At 45.1% G+C, this 20,230-nt stretch overlaps 1 long non-coding RNA gene across 2 annotated transcripts in view; it reads left to right on the top strand.

Moving 5' to 3' along the window:
- LOC105567772 overlaps positions 1 to 10,029 on the top strand; it is a 37,690-nt gene extending 27,661 nt beyond the window's left edge. Inside the window, exons 3-4 of one of the 2 annotated variants that reach the window (XR_001009388.1) lie at positions 273 to 341; positions 7,817 to 10,029. This is a non-coding gene — a long non-coding RNA (uncharacterized LOC105567772). Of the gene's footprint in view, positions 1 to 272; positions 2,842 to 7,816 lie in introns of those variants that run through there. The other variant, XR_001009387.1, reaches the window with a different exon arrangement.
- The last annotated feature ends 10,201 nt before the right edge of the window (positions 10,030 to 20,230 follow it).

Genomic DNA, 20,230 nt, shown 5'->3' with positions numbered 1-20,230 from the left:
GCGCGCGTACGTGCGTACGTGCGTGCGTGCATGCGTGTGTGTGTGTGTGCGCGCGTTGTGTACGCGGACCGTTTCGTTGTCGAGGGGTCGTTCATTTGAAAGCGGACGAGCTCGGTTAGAATCCTAATGACGACAGTGCCGCCTCTTTTCATCTCCTCGTCGATACGGTACCAGGCATGCCCGGGCCCGCCGAGCGTGTACAACGCGAAATTATCGTTCACCGTCCGTGATAATTCGTACGTTCTAATTGTTGATTTTACGTCTGGTTGCAGGCTGCGTGCGACGTGCGTGCGACGTGCGTGTGCATCCCGTGCGAGCCCAGCGGTTTCGAGAACGAGTCTGTAAGTCTTTTCTGCTTCCGTGCAATTATACACGAGCGACTTTTGAAAACACGTTCCACGCGCGTGATCCGTGAATCACGCTTTGGAAACTTCCGTTAATTCCGGGCAATGGGATCGCAATGAGATAATTTTACGCTTTTTTTTTTACTACGAAATTGTCGAATACAAGCTGTTGCCTGAGATGTCGGCCGAGGGTTTCTTTTTTATAACTAAATCGATCAGAAAGTAACGTAAAATAATTCTCGAACAGCCCGGCTATCGGATAGCCATTAATAACATTTATACAAATTATATAGCCATTTGTCACAAACTTTATTGATAATATAGCATCGATACCGTATCGAAATTACTGGCAATACATGGTCTTATAAATCACAATTGATTTCTACGGTATACACGATGTGCACGGGTGTGCAAATTATTTCAAGTAATGCCTTCTTTAAATTTCATCTGTGGGTGATGCTGTATTAACGATTCCGTCTGAATTGCGATATTTTTACTACTCATATTACTCTTGTTGCTTTTCTTTCTTTTTTTTATTTCGTATGTAAACTGCGATCTGTCTCCTCGATGAACGAAACGCGCGTGGAACACAATTTTTAAGAAATGAAGGACTTTTCGTTAAGTGAGTAGACTGAACCTATGTCGATTCCACCGATTGCACTTCGGAAACTTTGATTATTCGGGAGATAAAGTTGATCGGCTGTCAAAGCAATCGCGCGCGAAAACATGAGGTTTAATATTAAATGGGGAAATAATAACCAGTCCAGAATTTGATACCTCGCCCGAGTAACGTCGTGTCATTTTTGTTTAAAACCTGGCTTTTACCCCGTGCAATCTCTCAGCAGCTTGCCCATCATTATGCCGATATTATCGAAAACGTATCGTCTCGTACAGCGTATACTTAAAGTTCCACACCGACAGGAGAAGATATTATCATAGCCGTCCCCAAACCCCCGATATGCAGATATATTTGGGCGGGATTACGCGCCCATGACGCGAACGAATCTAATTTATCGTCCCGGCGGGTTGGTCGAGGTGTCGCACGGAGGAGACCCAATTTTTGCGATCTTTGTGGGCGCGACGCGCGTTTACGTAATTCCGGTGCTCCATCCGCGTCCCGTTTCCTCCACGTTCTCGCGTCCTAAGTCTTCGCGTCGATTATTAGCCTGTATAGTCTGGGAGCCGTCTGCGGGTCGACGTCCGGCGTCCCGGAATAGACGCATCTCGCGCCGCGCCGATGCTCGTTACATTCTGTCACCTACGAGAACGGACGCGCCGCTGGCGATTTCCGGGCCAGCTTCGCGCGACGGGAAGAGATCGAAGCGACTGCCCCATCGATTCTATCCGTTAATCACTTGCTCCAGAAATACGTGGGAAAAAATAAGTACGTTGTATATTGAAAACATATCCTGAAATACGTTTTCTGTTTCTACGTTTGATCAGACTGAGCAGATTAAAGTGAAAGAAAGAAAGAACTCGTTCCTACATGTATCGCGAAACCAAACTTTTTATCTGCCAACGTAATTTTTCTAAGGGCGCTGAATGAAGTACTTCCGTTGTATTGTAAGGACTAACGCGATCGTCGGTTGAAAATCTTGACTACAATTCCCGCTTGATCGTTGCATTTCTCTCGGTTGCATCGCCTCGGTGGCGAAGCTACCCCCCTCCCCCCTCTCCTCTCTTCTCTCCTATCACCCGGTAATACGTCACGATGATCACCCCGAGACCGGTTAACAGTCATCCTCCTCGAAGGGCAGGTGCGTAGGTACGCACCGCTTTTGTATGCAAGGGAAAAGGGCAGCTGCTTGTTCCTAGACACAAGGAGGCGAAGGGCAAGCAAGTAGCGGAGGAAGAAGGTGAGGCGGAGGAAGAGGACGAAGGGCGAGAAAGAGAGGTGGCTCGCTGTGCTAAGGTAAACGATATAATGGGGACGTAACAGTGGGTCCTGTTCAGTGGCAGATGTCCTGGAGACACGTGCCCGCAACGTGGTTCCCCTTTTTCGGAGCTCCCCCTTCTTTCTCCGCGCTCGAGGAGGAACGAGAGCGGAAAACCCCCGAAAAAGAAGGGACCCTCCGTGCAGTAAGGGCCGCGCGCGTCCTACGTCGCGCCACTTCCTTTCTTCCGTCCTTTCTTTTTCCGCCCGTGCCTCCCTTTTTTTTCCCCCCTGAGCTTGGAGGAACGAGCTGCTTTGGCACCAGCTGCTCTCGTTATACTTGCGGATTTCGCACCGGCGTAACGGCGAATCCGTTGCTTCGCGCCCTATTTGCGCCAAGATTTGAGATCCTGCACGGACTTTTACTGACTCGCCGTCTGCCAGCGTCTTACGAGTCTCGGAGCAGAGTTTAGAGAGGGATCAATAGGAATTTTTTTACTAGTAATGAAAGGATTAACAATAGTTGTGGTAAAAAGATCATTAATTTTTTTTACTCTCCGATGAAACTCCCTTAAAAATATAGGTAAAAAGTGCGAGTCAGAAAAATTACAAGTAAATATGGTATAGAAAAAAGTGAACATAAAATAAAGTATAATAACGTAGGAGTTGGACAGACCAGAAAAAACAGTAAAATTGGAGAATTAAATTAAATTAAGTGCTTATCGCGTTCATTTGAAAAATATTTTCTACAATTCAGCCGTGAAAACATTTTTCAAACGTTTCGATTTTGTGAAAAATATTACCTGAAGCTGCTCGCGCGCGAATATATCGCAAACGTCGCGGAATCGCCGCGGTTGTAAAGTACGCAATTGAATTCGAGATCGAGATTATAAATCGCATCGTTCGACTCTGTAAAGCACGGCATCTGCGCTTCTCGATTTCTCCAATGTCACTCCGCCACGGCTGCGGACCTCGTATCCTAGATCGCTAACAAAGTAACCGGCGACGGGAGGATGTCGAACATCCTGCGAACAAAAGGAATTTGAAGCAGGTTGGTGGCCGTATTCGAACAAGCCTCAGGCAGATACGGTACATACCGCCAAGCCAAATTCTTTCAAAAGGCAAACATCGCCGAGCGGTTGCATTGAGCGTTTCGCGGAAAGCTCGCCGTCCTTTCTGACCGCCGGCTTAAAACCGGTCCACGTGAAAAATACCTCTAACAAGTTTTCTAACAGAGCACGCCGCGGGATATCCCTCACGAGGTGTGAAACGACGCTTCGATAAATTCGTGCGCGCGACGCTTCCGAAAAACTACCCATCTCTTCGAGCACATTGGCCCATTAAAAGAAACTTACAGCGTTGCGTCAGCTCTCGTTCTATTCTACAAGATTATATATATATTTCTCGTAATAAATTAGAAAACTGTATTAAGCAACGTCCCTCTTCCGCGGCGCGCGTCCGTAATATGGAAATTAAGACTCGCGGAAATTGCGCGGTTCCCGATTCGACCCGACCGCCACGGCGGCACCCATTCGCCTATGTCTTCATTGTACGACTTTGTCGCCACAAAAGCCGTTATAATATCTCTTACGTTTCGCCTTCAATGAGCTTCAATTCAAGTTCCCGTATGTACGTTGCACGTATAAAGCGAGCTTTGCGCCGCGTCGTCTGAGAGCCGCTGCGCCGCCGTGCGACTTTTTGAGTCGCTTTGGTCTCACGCCGGGACTATGGACGGTGTGTACACGTATTAACGTGCACACACGCACGTATATCCACGCACGGCTGATGCACTAACGCGCGGTTACGCACATACACCTACGTCGGTGGAGCCCCGTTTTACACACGCCGCGCGTACATTACGCGCGATATATCGAGCGCGCATTCCTGCTCGATACCATTACGCGGACCGGCACCGCGACTCGTCGATACTCGCCGTGATCGCGGCGACGGTATCCACGCATGCACGGCCGATATTCCGGAACACGAAAGCCTAAGTCGAGGGATATATCGCCTCGATTGAAATAGCATCAGGTAGATAGATGGCCCCTACATTATTTTTTTAACAACGTGTTTTCTCTCGCGTCGCTTTTCGCTCAGCGGAAGTGTCGACAAAGCTCCATTCCGTCTGCTTTTCATTCTGCTTAATATGTATTTTATAATTACTAGCCAATCAGGATCTAAAAATTTACCTAAAGGTACGATATAATTATTTATTTCCTCTTCTACATTATTTTTTTAACAACGTGTTTTCCCTCGCGTCGCTTTTCGCTCACCGGAAGTGTCGATAAAGCTCCATTTCATCTGCTTTTCATTCTGCTTAATATGTATTTCATAACTGCTAGCCACTCAAAGACCAAAAATTGACCTAAAGATACGATATAATTATTTATTTCCTCTTCCACATTATTTTTTTAACGTGTTTTCTCTCGCTCAGCGGAAATGTCGACAAAGCTCCATTCCATCTGCTTTTCATTCTGCTCAATATGCTCTCTAAAAGTCAATCAGTGGATTATCACTGAAAAACAGTGAATATTCACTGATTCACAGTTATAAGTATGATTTATTCAGTGCTATACTTATAACTGTTTTCAATGATAATACACTGATTAACTTTCAGAGAGCGTATTTTGATGACTGCTAGCCAATCAGAGTCCAAAAACAGACCTAAAGATACGACATTCACATAATTATTTATTTCCTCTTCTGGTGTTTAATTCAAAAGTGTATATTCTGGTAAAATAAGTGGGTATTACCTGAAATGTATTAAAGGCTATCTATTTATTTCCCTTGCTTTTAGTTTCTCGGGAACCCTTTATTCTCAATTATCGTCGGTATAATAATTCAATTAATATTTACTCAAAAAACTATGGGTACTTCTGTATGCACGGCTATTTAAAGAAAAAACAACTGTCGAGCATGTTTCTGGTAAACACTTGTAATCACGATGACGAATTATACCTCGCAATCGTAAAATAGTACCCGCATTAACCTTTCTGTATGCGATTACATTTTGCATATATATATTTTTTAGCCATAATCCCTGTGCTTGTATGTTTGACGAATCGTAGAATCGTATCTTTCGAACGTAAAGTAGTTTATCCCCAACGAAAAGTTTTTACCGCTATTTGCCGCAGTCTTCGAAAAGTCGACATTAAGTGTTTTGACGACCTTGCATCTTAAATCTGAATATCTTTCCAAGTGGAGTACTTTTAAACCTTTGCCGAAAATAATTTATGCTTTTCTGAATCTAAATTTCAAGCTTCAATCGAAGCTTTAATACGTCCCGTAGAGTTGTTGACGCGCGTACAAAATTACGACGAATTTACTCGAATGAATAAGGACAATGACGCTCTATCGCTCTACGCAAGACGTCATCGTGTTCCCGCGAAGGTCTACGAACGTGGGATTCTATAACGTTATTACATCGTGCGAAGAGGAGACCGCGTTGTTTCTCGACGTTCGTCACGTAAAGGAAACGGTGCCAAAATCGCCCGCTTCTCGTCTTGTCTTCGAAAGCAAGTGCGATAATCACGTGATCGTTAATAACAGCATAATTGAGAAAGATATCACTCATCTCGTTCTTCGACAGGTACGTTCCGCATGGAACTGCGTACGAACCGCGTGCGGTCCGTGACATTGAGCCGTGATCGAGAGTAAAAGGACGAAGCACTGAGAACCTCTGCGGCTACTTCGATTCTCTGCTTCGACTTCCTTCGACCCGAATGCAGTGACCCGTGCTAACGATCGCGAATGGCAACGATCGATCTTCACGATCCGGGGTGCTGTGCCGGGCGAAGAAGTCGAAGACCTCTCTTCGTGAAAGTTCCTACATCGGAATTCCGTCATATCCGAGACGAGCGATTTCGTTTCTTTGCCCCCCAAGTTTTTTGCTTGTTCCGCTCTATCTCGTTTTCTCCGGTCCCAGTGTCGATTGCTTTGAAATTCACCTTCGAATAGTCCATGAATAATTGCGAGTAGGAAGAAAAAAATAGAGGAAAAGGGGGGAAAGGAGTGATTGGCCGGAATGTAGTCGCAAAACCTGCGGAATGTTGCGTGATATGCCGCAATGGAAGATATAGATTTCTAAGAATTCTAATCGAATAATACGATCCTTAAGATGGTATTTTTATTGCTTGGAAATCGATTTCAACCATCGATCCGTCTGACAACGCCGACTTTCATTGAAGTAACGGCAAATAAATAAAACAAAATTTGAGTTTCGAGCGAAAAGAAATGTGCCTGAAAATACTAAAATGTTAAAAATCTCAATCATTAAATATAAAAATCCATACATTATGTAACACTTGATATCTTATTAAGGAGTACATAAATTACGTAGCACTGTAGAACGAGAGAAATAAAGCAAAGGGCAAAATGAAGAAAGGGGTAAAGAGCTGCAGAGCTTATAGAGCGACAATCTTGTTACAGAATACAGGGCTTATTCCGTTATCGTGTTGTGTACGCAAAACATTTGAGTAATGAAAATAAAAATCGATTAGGTAAAGTATCGTGAAACAGCGCATCGCTGTTTGAAAAACGTTGCGAATAGTTTACGACGAAATTATTCCAATCTTGATGAAATACACGTCGACAATAGATAGACGATATAAACCCGTCATATTATCGTTATTAGCTTAAAGACCGGGGATAATTCTACGGAAGTACTGCCGAAGCTTACGATAACGTGTACGGCAAAAGCGCAAGACCCGCGTATGCGAATTGGATCTAATCCATTATGTAGCGATCGTCGTCTACCTTTTAAAAGCTGCATGGACTGACAGTGACATAGTATAGACATTGGTATACGAAGATGAGTGCCCTCCATTATTCACGTAGATTATCGATAAATTATAACAGCGGCGAATCAATAGTGGAAGTCTCTTCGAGCCCCGAGCTGTTGTTCGATTTCCAGGTATCAGTCAATGCCGATGTCTCTGTCTATAAGTTTCCATGCGCGAAGTTCTATACGGTTTTACCGCGATTTATTCTTACGGCGAAATAAGCGCGTTTGGCGGTAACCACGCGTCGGTCTATTGTGCCAACTTGCGAGATGTGTTGGTGCGTTGGTGCGCTAGTTTCGAACTTACGGTTATTTCCGACGTTGAAAGGCGCGAATCAAAATGAAATCCACGACTGCACCTCTCACTTTACACTTAATTTAGGACGTTCTTACGCGTTATCGTATTGCCAGGGTTGCAGTATTTGATCCCTTGGGTCGGATAAAAATTCTCTGTCTCGGCAATTTGTCCAGTTATACAGTTGCTAAACGACACTGGCGAAATAAGCGGTATTTTATGCCACGCGGACCTCGAAATGTTACAAATGCTTTCTAAAAATACTCGCAGATACTATCGGTTGCCAAAAGGTTATTATCCACGAAAATACCACGGGATACAAAGTGCGTATCAAACATGAAAATTATTGGAAACTGAAGTGTTGTGTGGAGTGCGCGCACCTTTCTTTTCCGTATAATGAAGGCTAAGGAATATCCGACGTAAACATAATTTTCTAAAAATATTCTAACCGGCCGCTTTATGACCGTCTACAAGATACAAATCTGAGGATTATTTTATGAATGTAATTATTTTTATGTTTGAAGATAAATAGCGACACGCTTGTCTCACTGTCGCGAGAACGTCTACTTGGACTTCCATCATTTTTACACGTTTCGAGGCTACAAGTTCAAACTCCCCGACGCAAAATTTAATATCGAAGGATGCGCGTCTCGTCGGCTACTGACAAGTGCAATGTACCAGCGGTATGTGCGGGGATAATAACCAGACGTGTCCTGACAGAAGCGAGTCCTGGCAGTCGGCATCCCGTTGCGGCGCGGCGCGGCGGAGGCTCCGGCCGTTCGTTTACTTCGCGCGCCGCGTAATGTCCTACCGCGAAGTCCCATTCGCGTTTGACGATCCTCACATCGCGCTTTCGTGACACCTAAGAGGCCAAATTGACGGTCTCCGAGTGCCGGGACCGCCGTCTGCGAGCGCGCGCGCGCGCGCGAACGCAATTGCAATAAAATACGCAAAACCCGCGCATACCTGCGTACGCACGCACGCATCGAGATGCGCTAACGAGCGAACGACGAGATACCTCGTCGCTCCTCATCATGGCCTCTTCATCGGCCACGGCCGCGTCCTCGAAAACACGTTTTAGCGCGATTGAAATTATAAAAGTGCTCCCTCGCCACTTGGCGTGACGCACGTCGACTCCTCTCGTCGCGAGGCGCGAATACACCTCTCCAGAGGTGAAATTGCCTTAATCCTCTTAACCGATGATGCATGGATCGCCGGGATTCCGAGCATCGCTCGCTCCGTAAGTTTATTCCTACGGGTGTCTCGGGCGAATTCGCGATTTACGAATTAGATACATTCCCCGCGATTTGCAATTTAACGAGAAATCTAAAGTTTCTGCACTCGGTACCCTCTCACGCGAGAGTTTCTGCGGCGATGATTGATGATAAGGTAACTTCGTAAAGTTACTCTAAGAAAAAAGAATTTTTTAACTTTAACATCTCGGATTTGTCTTCCTTTCACAAGCTGTATATTGAATAATATTCCCGCGCTACTCGCTCGCCAGTTATGAAGACGATTACGATCACTCTAATGCATTACATGGAGGATATCGCGACGCAGGAATGTACAATGTGGCGGCGTCCACTGTACGCGACTGCTCATAGTAGCGCTCATTCCTCATCGGAGGTGCAAAATTACCATACGATCGTCCCTCTCGTAAGAGAGAAGCGTTCCTCCTCGACGGATCGGCCGAGCGTATGCGGCACATTTAAATGTCCGGGACGAGGGGGCGGCTTGGTTATCAGCGGCGCGATGCGAGACCGTCCGCGGGACTCGCGTGGACTATCAACTAACGAGCCACGGCGCGGCGAATAACGCGTTGATGCTTACAAGTTAGTAGAAGATCCCGGTTGCTTTTGCGGCGGTCGTCTCTGCCACGGCAGGGCCGCACGTCGGGCCTGCATTCCGTACATATTGGTACAGACCTCGCGTGCACGTTCGAGCTTTCTTTTCCAACGATTCGGAAGCAGATTCGTCGACTGCTTCCGAATCCTTATGGTGTGCTTTAAGGAGAAAATCGTTTTCTAATTTATTTTTATTTTTGCCACTCGCACTCGCTTTGCCAATACAAAGGCTTGAATATTTGGTAGCTTTAGAGCGGACGTTTGATCCTTTTCCTCGGAAGCGTTCAAATTTCGTTCAGTACGAGCCGATAGATTGTACGATCGACGATGTCTAAAGATACGACAGCCGAGACATGGAGAATTCGAACGAGATTGGCATCCACGATAAACGGAATAAACTAACTTTCACGTGTTCTTTCTAACCTAGCCTAACTTTTACTCGTTCGTTGCGTCTAAGTTTAGTCCTAAATTGAGAATCGCGCTGCTCGGACTTCGTGTGCCTTCGGACGATCCGTGGACGCGAAGCTTGAAGGATCCCTACAATTTGATATTCGGGTTGTCGGGGAAAATTATAGCGCTGTGTGCTACAATAAACTCATTACGGTTACATTATCCAAATTGAAACGTAGTAATCGAGGTTAATTGGAGTCAATAATAGAATGAAGAGAACGTCCGCAAATAGTAACGAGATCGTGTACACGTAGTAATAGCTGCAGCAGCAGCGGCAGTAGCAGCAGCAGTCGAAAGCAGTGGTGGTAATAATAGTAGTAGAGCAGAGCGGTAGCGGCGCGTAGTGGTGGCTCAACAGGCACGCACAGTGGTGTAGTAGTAAATGGTGAAGCCGGTAGAGAGGTAGAACACGGTGATGATTCGGTGAGCAACATCGCGGTCGGCGGTGGATGCCGAGGAGAGGCGTAGAAGAAGAAGAAGAAGAAGAAGCGTCTGATGGAGACGGGAAGAAAGAGGAGAGACGGAGGAGCGAGGGGCGGAAGGATGGGGAGAGGGGGCTGGTCAGGCGGCGAGGAGGCGGGAGTGAAGTCGGGGACTAGACTTGTACCTGCATTCCATTCCCACTGGCCGTGTAGATCCTTGTATAGGTGTTCGTCCTCCTCCTCTTTCTTCTTCTTTTCCTGCTCGACCTCGTCCTCCTCCGCTGCTTACTCCTACTCTTTTCTTCCCGAGAAAGAGAAAGGAAGACGAGGAATCCTTCTTGATCGGCTGCCCCCTCATATCGCCTCCTCCTCCTCCTCCTCCTCCTCTTCGTCATTTTACTTCGGCCGCCTGCTCAACGTCAACCGGATCGAGGCACTTCGAGGGCCCTCGCGATGAAGACATCCCCCGCATTCACTTCGCGAAACTTCCGATATTCGACGGCAACGGGCCGTCCTCGTCCTCGTGTCAATGGACCCATCTCCGAATTATTTCCACTTTATCGCGGGGAATTCGTCCTTGCGCAGATCTCCACCTCGGACTTCTTTTTTCTTCATCCTACGGTAACACACTCTCTCTTTTTCTCTCTCTCTTTCGCTCTCGTGCGGCAAATACTTCACACTTCGCAGGGTAATGGTACATGGTCCCCTGCGCGGGTCCCCTTTTTTCTACCCCCCCTCCCCCCGCCCTCTCCTCCCGCTCGTTTCATCAGTCACTTCCTCCGTGGACACCCCGTCGTTCGTACTTCGTCTGCGATTTTATTAATTTTTTTTCCTTTGCATTCCCCGTTGGTAATCAGATCTCGTACACGAAGGAAAGAAATCGCACCGCTCAGAAGCTTCACGATTTCTGTCGAAATAAATTCCGAAAGCGAACGATTATATGATTTCTATTGTCAAATTGCCTCACGTCGTGATGATTTGCTCTCGCAATCCTTAGTTCAAGCTTGAAATTGAATTACTTAGATTCTCAATCTTCTAATTTAATAAAATTCACTCGCCGAAAGATTCGAAGTAATTACACTCGAAGGTGTAATACTCGAAACGTCTCCGTGTGATTTCGTCATATGTAATAAATGACATTAACGAATCTCCATCGTAAGAGTTAAACGGGATCCAATGGCCGCAGTCGTCGTTGCGAGGCATTTAGTTAAATTAAGAGAATTTCTTTCGGCCTATTTCTCGTGCAGGATAATTTTAGGGCGTTCTTAAAATGATACCGGATCGTGGAAAAATAGCCTCGTGGCGCAGCGACTCTCGCGGTGGTGTCGCCAGACAAATATAAACCCGTCGAGTTATTCCGGAGTTGCGATCCTCTTAATTAGTACAATTAGCCGCGCCGAGAATAGAGTGATGACGCGTCACCGGATTGCATACGTTCGTCGTTACGAATCGCACATCCTATGAACAATCCTTTCCTCCACGCCCTGACGTGAGAGACCGAGTTGCAAGGGTCATGGACAAGTATTAGAAAAATCATTAAGAATGTAAAAGCCATTTAGGACGGAGGTGGAGGTAGCCAATTAATTTACTAAGTGAATCCCAGGTTCGAATCCTGAGGTAATATTTTTCGCAATAAGAATTTTAAATTCAGTACGGGGAGGGGGGTTATTGTAATGAGTGCTAAGTACAGCATTTAACATAATTTATCAAATTGTAGAGCGATTTTATAACACGTGAATTCATTAGCGATAATGATTCCACTTAATGAAAAACCTGCGTCATATGTCCGGTATTTAACGGCGCGCAGGACAGGTTGGAAAAAGACGGTATATGGATTCACTTAGTAATTTAATTGGCTACCTCCACCTGTGCCAGGTTTTAAATGGCTTTTACGTTTCTAATTGATTTATATCTTAAAAGGATCTAGTTAAAATTTTAAAATTGTTAAATTTATCATCAAGCAAGAAACTAGGACGAAAGAAAGGTGATTTGCGGAATTAAATAGAATTTTAGAAACCTAAAAATAGTACGCTCGTTGGTAACTCGCGTAACTTGCGATAGGTAAATAGTACACGCGTCACGCCTCTCTCGAAAGTTGCGCGAAAGTAGCTACCTCGACCTCCGGCCATTTCCGAAACAACAGCCACGTTCCGGAATAGGAGTTTGGCAGCCTCGTGCCGCGACCTCCACGTATCGCACGTGACAGTGCGAGCAGCTCTTGCCAGCGCGTTAACGAGAGCGTGGTCTCAAGCGCGGCTGTAGTTGTATCGATTACCGGATTGTAATCGCGATGGGATCGCAAGCGGTTCTCTACTTTTATTTAACACACGGCAATATAAAAAGATCGAGACGGAAGCGCTAAGAGAACTCACGTTCCGATGAAACTTAAACGTTCGGAGTTAATAAAGAAGACATAAAAAGGAAAGCAAAAGGTCGGATCGCGCCGAAGTTAAGAAGTCATGTTTCGAGAGTCTCGCCGTCGACAGAACGAAGTAAAATAGAGCGTGATACGCAATGCGGTAATAAAAAATTGCCGAAATCGTACAAGTAAAACAAGTATCGGCCCCTTCATCGAGTAGAGATCGGAGAATCGTTTCTCGATCGCTGGCCGCAGTCGTCGCCGCGATGCGTTTAGTTCAATTAAGAGAATTTCTTTCGGCCTATTTCTCGTGCAGGATAATTTTAGGGCGTAGGTCGTCGTGGTTCGACGTCGCGGCCTTCGTGCAGCGTTCCTATCGATCGCGAGTTAGTTTAGAGCGAATTACGTCAATCGAGGAGTAAGCCGTTCTCCATGACGCCCCCGCGGGATGTAGCCATCAACTTGCTCGCAAGGGCACACACACATCGTTTCGCAATAATTGAATGAATTATGAAAAGACGGGAAGAGAGAGACGAAATACTTGATATCGATATCTTATCGTTACACGTTCGCCGATATCGATCGATCGCGGCATTCCTTCGAACGAAAATAGCCCGATTGATCGACAGTACAGACTGCTCAATGCTTGATCTCGTCTTCCCCTCGTCATTTCATTTTTAGCATTCAGCTTTAAATTGTAACTGTCAAGTAAGTTAAAATTCTGCCCAAGTTCGAGATCCCGGACATTCATTAGCTCGTTACGCCTCGACGGAAATCGCGTCAAGGTGATTGGAAACTTTGGAGCATCCGACTAGAATGTTTTAATCGTAGGAGCATAAAGTTTTTCGTTTTGCGCACACGACAGAAATAACAATCTTTTGATCTCGACGTAGCGTCTGCGGGAAGCCCGATTTTGCCAAGGAAGTTAAGAAGAACACGTGATTTTAAATTGGTCCAGAGAGGTTGACAGATAAAACGACAGTCTATTAATATTCGCACCTACTCTCTTCCGCTTCTCATGCTCAATTCGCCGCGAGAGGGGCGAATTCCAGAGAAGAGCGGCAGCCTTGTCAAGGCGCTCTCCTCCGCGCGAACGGACTCGCACGGAAAACATCTGCCTCTTCCTTCGTAGCCGCACAGGGTCCCCCTGGTCATACGCGATACGCACGCGGCATTCGTTTAATCGGCATTCACGATCGTGACTCGGCGATGACATCAACGCGCCGCGCCGCACCGCGCCGCTGCCGCCGACGGTTTTTTTTTCGACGCGGTTTTGTAACGCGTTAATGTTTCTTTAATCGCTCGTTACCCGCGCATGCTTGCCGGCGCGAGATGTTCTCCGAACCATATTGAATGCCCCGCGTCTCTATTGTATGCAAATCGATCTCGGGACGTGTCACATTCGCGAGATCGTGACGCTCGAATATCGATCTTCGCCTCGCCTCGCGCGCGTCTGATTCCAGTAGAAGAATTGGGGGAAAAAAACTCATGCTATTTATACGCATTATCTCCCGCGACACCACCTGTCCTGTGAGGAAAGTTCATAAGTTGTATTAGGCGTGACGCGATACGAATATAAGGTCGCGTGTTTTTCCCTTTACAGTTGAATCGTCAATTTTTTTGCGCATTGTTATTAACTCTTGCTATTAATTTTGATTGATCATAATTTCTCAGACATCTTGTTATAGATATGTTAATAGTAATATTCAGTGTATTTCAAATGTTCCTATCTAAGACTGGTATTCGCAGTCTGTTCTTATTTCAAGATTATTTTAAGTAATGTCTTTAAAATGTTGGTACGGCTCTGTGATTAGGTTGCAATACTTGAGATGATTTTAAATATAACAATGGACTATGAGTACCGACCTAAGAATGATTAAGAATGATTAACAAAGAGCAAAACAACTGCAAATGGTATTATTCTCTCGAACAACAATCTAGAGATTCAAGAGACATCTGAGAGGCGCGTCTGAGAGATGCTTTTCAACCATTTGCGTTATTTAACAATAAGCAAAATAGCGTCGCGCAGTTACAAGCGTATACAGTTACGCGAACTAGACAGCCAGCGAATCTTTCTAGGCTTCCAGATATCGATGCGGTTCAGCAGCTGTGCAAACGTTCGCGCGAAGCTGTCTATCGCGGAGTGAGCGAGGGAGAGAAACGAAAAGAAAACGTGTGTGTGATATCGAACGAATAACGACCGGGCTCTAACGAGGTCCGGATAATCTTCTGATATCTTCTTTTTTTTCTTGGGGGGGGGATTCTTTTTTTCGGCCACCATATCGAGGTCCGGAATCGATCCGCACACGCAACACGACGCGGACGTGTCACGCACGCGTGTACACACCCGCGGGGCTCAACGTGTGCGTGAATGCGTGCGTGCGTGCGTGCGCGCATGAGCCACCGTTCCCGTCCATGCGCGAGATTCTCTGGAGGGATCTGTCACGCGTACAAATAGCGCGCGCTGACCTCGCTTCGTCGCCTCTATCAATGACTCGCCGCGCTGGACTTGAATGGCTTTTACGCCTCTTCCGTTTACTACGCTCTTTCGCGCGCAAGACAGTCGCAGAGATTAAAAAACCGGTATAAGTTTCGGCGAACTCGGCCTTCGAGGATGCGGAGATGTCGATCTTTTGCACCATTGTTTCGGGAATAAAGATCTTGCGTCAGGATTCGAAGAAGTCGAAACTTCATCAATTAATCTCCGAACTTTTACACCGAGAAAACACAGGAACAGCGCGATTGCGAAAAGGTAGTGGAAATTCGATAACGCGCCTCAAGTGCGTCTCCGCGGAATTTTAGACGGACGTGAACAAATTATTCACACATTTCTTTACTTGAATTACGAAAGTTTGCTCGTTGAACTTTTGCGTAACAAGTTTTTGTCTTGCTCTTTGCACGAACGCTTATCTCCCTCCCCCCTCTCTTCACTTCTCCCCGCAGCAAATATCTACCACTCATTGGATAATGCAGGATAGCAGGGTCGGTAATGTAGGAAACTATTATGCGATGGATGGACATGTAGATTTCACTTTACTCAGAATGGGTAAGTTGCGCTCTCTCGATACACATTACTAACCCTAGATAACGCTATTAAATACATATACCGATCACTGTTAATTATCAACAGTTGCTGGAACTTTTTTCACGAAAGCCGCGATCATTTTTGAATGAGCTTACATTATTGCGATGAAAATATTTTAATTCTTTCTCAATCCTTTCTCACCCCATCGACAAGGAATAGCACATTTTTATGGATAATAATGAAAAGCAGAGGAAAAAAGACATACCGAATTTAACTCTTTTATCCGTAACTCACAAAATAAAACAAACTGTAGCATTGTATATATTTTTATATATTTAATATATTTTATAATATGAATCAGCGCATCGAGAACGATATTTCATGCATCAACTTCGGTGATAATTATTGTTCATTGTTATGAAAAAAAAATACATTCGATATTCATCGATGAATCGATGATTTTTCGTATTTTTCGTAAACGCGATTCGTAACAACACGCGGTATCTCAATAATAGCAACTTTGCGAGCGCGTACATCACACGACGTTCCGGCGATCCTCGCTCGTTAAATTTTACGATCGCGCCAGGCCGTCGAATAACTGTCGCGGCTGATCTGACCGCGTTAATTAGATAAATGCAGCGGCCTGATTCTCGGAAGGGCCCAACACGGACGGCATAATCAGCGAGCGAGCCGATCGGCGGTGCGCGCCATTACGAGATATCGGCATTGCGATTGCGTCCTCTTTCTTTCTTTCTCTCTCGTTTTTTCTTTTCCTTTTAATGCGCTATCCCAGAAATACGGAATGGAAAACAGTGGACATCGTTCAAGCGAAGATGTACAAATCCATTCGGGACGGCAGTCCGATTGGATGTCATCGCTAATCAGTGCGGAAGTCCTGTACTGGCTGGTCCAAAAAATACACATCGCTGGGTGACTTTCAGCGATGTATACTTTTTGAAGAACTTAAGACCTTCTTCCTCTCATTTCATAAGAACTGTAGTTTACTATACACATTTTAACGTTTAACATGAAATTTTGATAAAATTCAGACGATAACAAACGAAGCCTGGTAAACTGTTTACACCTTCGAGATATAGTTTGTCAAAAATTGGTCGGTGTCGAATGTCCAATAGCTTGAGATTATCTCCCTTGATTATCTTACACCGCCAACAAAGCAATCGTTATTTCCGCCATTTCCTTTACGACGCAATCATAAACGCGTGTGATAGTCGTGGGGACACCCTGTATAATATTTCAATTGAAGGAAGTGAAGAGACGAAATCTTCGCGTGCTGCTCTTCCTCGCGTCGTTCTTCCACGGAATATGGCCATCGGGTCGCGAGGTCGCAGTATCTTTATCAGGGCTCCGTGTAACCGACTCGCTTATCAGCCGGCCGATAACACACGTGCAAAATAACGTATATTCCTCGATGGACCTTTACGGACGTCTACTGAAGAAGTCGCGAATTCCACTTCGAGAATTCACGTTTATTCGCACTCGACTTTTGCACCCGCGATCTCCTACCCTCCCAGAATTAAAAGAAAACATAAACGATATCAATCGCGTGATCGGTGACGAAGTCACTCTTTTGAGAAAGATTACAATTAATCGATCACTAATGTTGTATTTTTTTTTACGATAAAGCGACCAGCGCGAAAATGTGGCGTATACAATAATTGAACTGAAATGAAGAGAGCCCGTCGTGTTTTAAAGAACGCGCAGGTGTTGCACGGGCCGCATCGCACGGGCATCTAAAAGAATTAACGTGCACGCGATAATAACGCGTTTATGTAAGAAACGTTTATTCATCCGCGTCGCGCGCGGGGATATTAAGCGTCGGTTTTAAAATCAGTGTATAATATTCCCCGCTGGTACGATGAAAACCTCCCAAGTAGATCCGTCGATTAAGGATCGATGAGGGTTTAAATATCACTGATCATCGTTCTCCGCATTCCTCGAGGTCATCCTGCACCTCTGCGCGCCCCGTCGGTCCATCTGGTGTCTGACCTGTCCAGCGACACCGCTCTGTACGTCTCACACTCATTTCCTCTCTTGCTCTCGCCGTCAATTTACTTCCAAAATGTAAAAGTTACTGTGTCGTTATTAACGATGCAGTTTTTATAATAACGCACATCAGCGACCTGATCCTTTGTTGTAAGACAATGAGTACCGATTCTATCTTTTACTTCTGATCATTGCATTGGCACGTTCGTTGTATAATTATTATCCATTTTGCTTCATGCTATCCGAGTCGAAATTTTGGCACTACTTTGACACTTTTAAGGATAATTTACACCTACTTAGCCGATCTACACACCTACATAGACCGGCAATAACCTACTTCGATGACATCATATTTTTTACTCCTCCCTGGAATCTTTAATTCTAAAAATTTACTTCAGCTCCTACTTAAAAGGACCTACTTTAATGCTAAATTGGCAAAAGTAGAAGTTTCCGACACTATCAGTTTGAAAGTAGGAGTGAATTTTGTACTTGCAGTTCGACCTCTTTTACTGTCTTAGGTCCTACTATATAATAGAATTAAAGGTTTAACATAGGGCGAAAATTTCGACTCTGGTATTGTCTTATTTATATTTCATTGGCACACCCGAGTCAATACGATATCTAATACGTAGCTCTGGGAGCCGCGCGCACGCGACAGAGTCGAGGACGCAATAGTTATTTAGGAGAAAACACGGGACCTTTGAGTGGGACCCTCTCGTAACAAATGTATCTCCCGTATGCCACCCTACCGCGAGAGGCAGCTCAAAGCACAAAGGGACAACGGGGAAAGGCGGCGTACGCGCAGGGTGACCGATTCTCGAAATTATAAATTTCGACGACGTCTGGCACACGTCTGCCTGTTATTTTAGGACGTTCACAGAAATTCGAGGCCCGGTAGGAACGTCTTGTCTTTCTCGTTTCTTCGGCATCGGCGTCGTTCGGGTCGCGCCCCGTTTTAAAAATCCGCAGAAGTGAAAGCCGCAAGCGCGGCGGAGCAGGAGAGAGCGGCAACCACCCTTCTTTTCTCTCCCGTTTTCGCTTCTTCTACAAAAGTTCGTTGGAACTAATATGTCTTCTTCTATTTTCAGGATCGTCGGCGACGTGGAAAGTGGACAGGCTGCGAACGCTGCGAACGCTGCTATTAAAACACTTGTAGCTACTTTCGTTTGCCAAGTTATTAAAATTTACAATTATCAAATTTAAGGAGTAAGAGCCAAGACAGGATGTTAATGTCTAAATAATTGTAATTTTTTTAATTACGCGGATGAGAAAGCGGTTCTTCATTTCATTAGGTATATAGGGGGTGGGAGCGCAATGATGGGAATTCATATTTGTTCTGTGTTGTAAGACTGACAAATTAGTCGGAGCGCAGTTCTATCTCGATTTCAGTCGCGATGACATTCGTGAAATAACGTTAGACTGTTTATCGCGATGAATATCACCACACGCCTCGGTGGTCGAATTGATGAGACACTTAGTGAGAGGCTCAAAACTTTGGCTGAGGTAAATTTTTCGCAATAAATTTAAAAATTAAAGTTATTATGACACTAACATCCTGTTTTGGCTCTTGCTCCTTTATTTCTCCGAATCTGTGATTTCACATCGGAGTCTTATGAATTTTATTAATTGTCAAATTTCACGTATGTGATGCACACTTTTCCTAGTATACTACTTTTTCTGCCTCACGATTGGCCGATGCTATCCAGCTACGATGAAATCGGAACCGTCGCCGGCATTAAGACGAAACTGGTTTTCACAATGAACTGACAGATAGATATAATTCTGAGATCATTGTGAAAGCTGATTTTGTTCGAGTATCAACAGAACGCATCACGGCGGCATTAATCCCGAAGAGCGAAGATGAAGACGGTGTGTATAATACGTCTCAGGACTCGAGACGTATTATATGCGAAATAGCGCAGTTTAAAGCACGGAATCTGTAGGTGGATTTAATGTGATAATGATCAATTAAATCGCCATATAAGATATAAGAAAACTATGATCGCAGAAAAGGTACTATAAAAATATATTTTGCCCTGTACGTAAACATTTTAATAAAATCGTCTTTCCCTTCTTAAAATTAAGAAACGTATGAAGTGACGCTTCACATAGAAATTTATCAGAAGCATATAAATGAGAGAGACAAGAGTAGGAACTTAGACGATAAGAAAATGATTGCGCTGGGTTTAAGATAATCTGTACACATGTTTTATTTAGGACTTTTTAAGGTTCTCTTGTACTCGCATATAGTATCGCATTCAGCGTGTTAGACACAGTAAATTAGTGCAGGAGGGATTCAATGTAAATCAGGTAGCAACGCGATACTAATTGAAAACGACGTTTACCCTCGCGAGGGAAAGTACGCTCCAACCGGTACTCGCCAATTAAACATTTAGAGCGCGAACGAAAGGGAGAGGGAGAGCGATGTGCGTTTTTGTCGGAATTTCCGGTAGTGATTTATCAAACGGGAAAGATCGTATCTGACGGATGGACGGCGGCAAGAAACGACTCCTCGAAGTCATGAGAAGAAGAAGAGGAAGACGCAAAAGAAGAAGAAGAAGAAGGGGCAAAGGAGGAGAAGAGAAAAGAAGGAGAATGCCTCGGCATCGTATCTCGCGCGCACGCACCACGTGTCTGCCCACGTCATCCCATCTCGACGTGCTGTACGCATGTTGCGCGCACGTGTGTGTGTGTGCGCACGTGTGCGTGTAGACACATGTGTGTAAACGGGTGGTACGTACGCATTGCGTAGATCCTCTAATACGCGAGCTAATAGGCCGGCCTGGCGCTATCGAGTGTCAAACGGGCCGAACGTAAGAAAAAGCCCGGTAGGC

This window comes from Vollenhovia emeryi, unplaced genomic scaffold, assembly GCF_000949405.1.
Source record: "Vollenhovia emeryi isolate VEMERY1.0 unplaced genomic scaffold, V.emery_V1.0 DF939134.1, whole genome shotgun sequence".
In the NCBI taxonomy this organism is placed as follows: domain Eukaryota; kingdom Metazoa; phylum Arthropoda; class Insecta; order Hymenoptera; family Formicidae; genus Vollenhovia; species Vollenhovia emeryi.
Note: the sequence above shows the minus strand (reverse complement) of the source record. Positions and strands in the feature narration are given on the sequence as shown.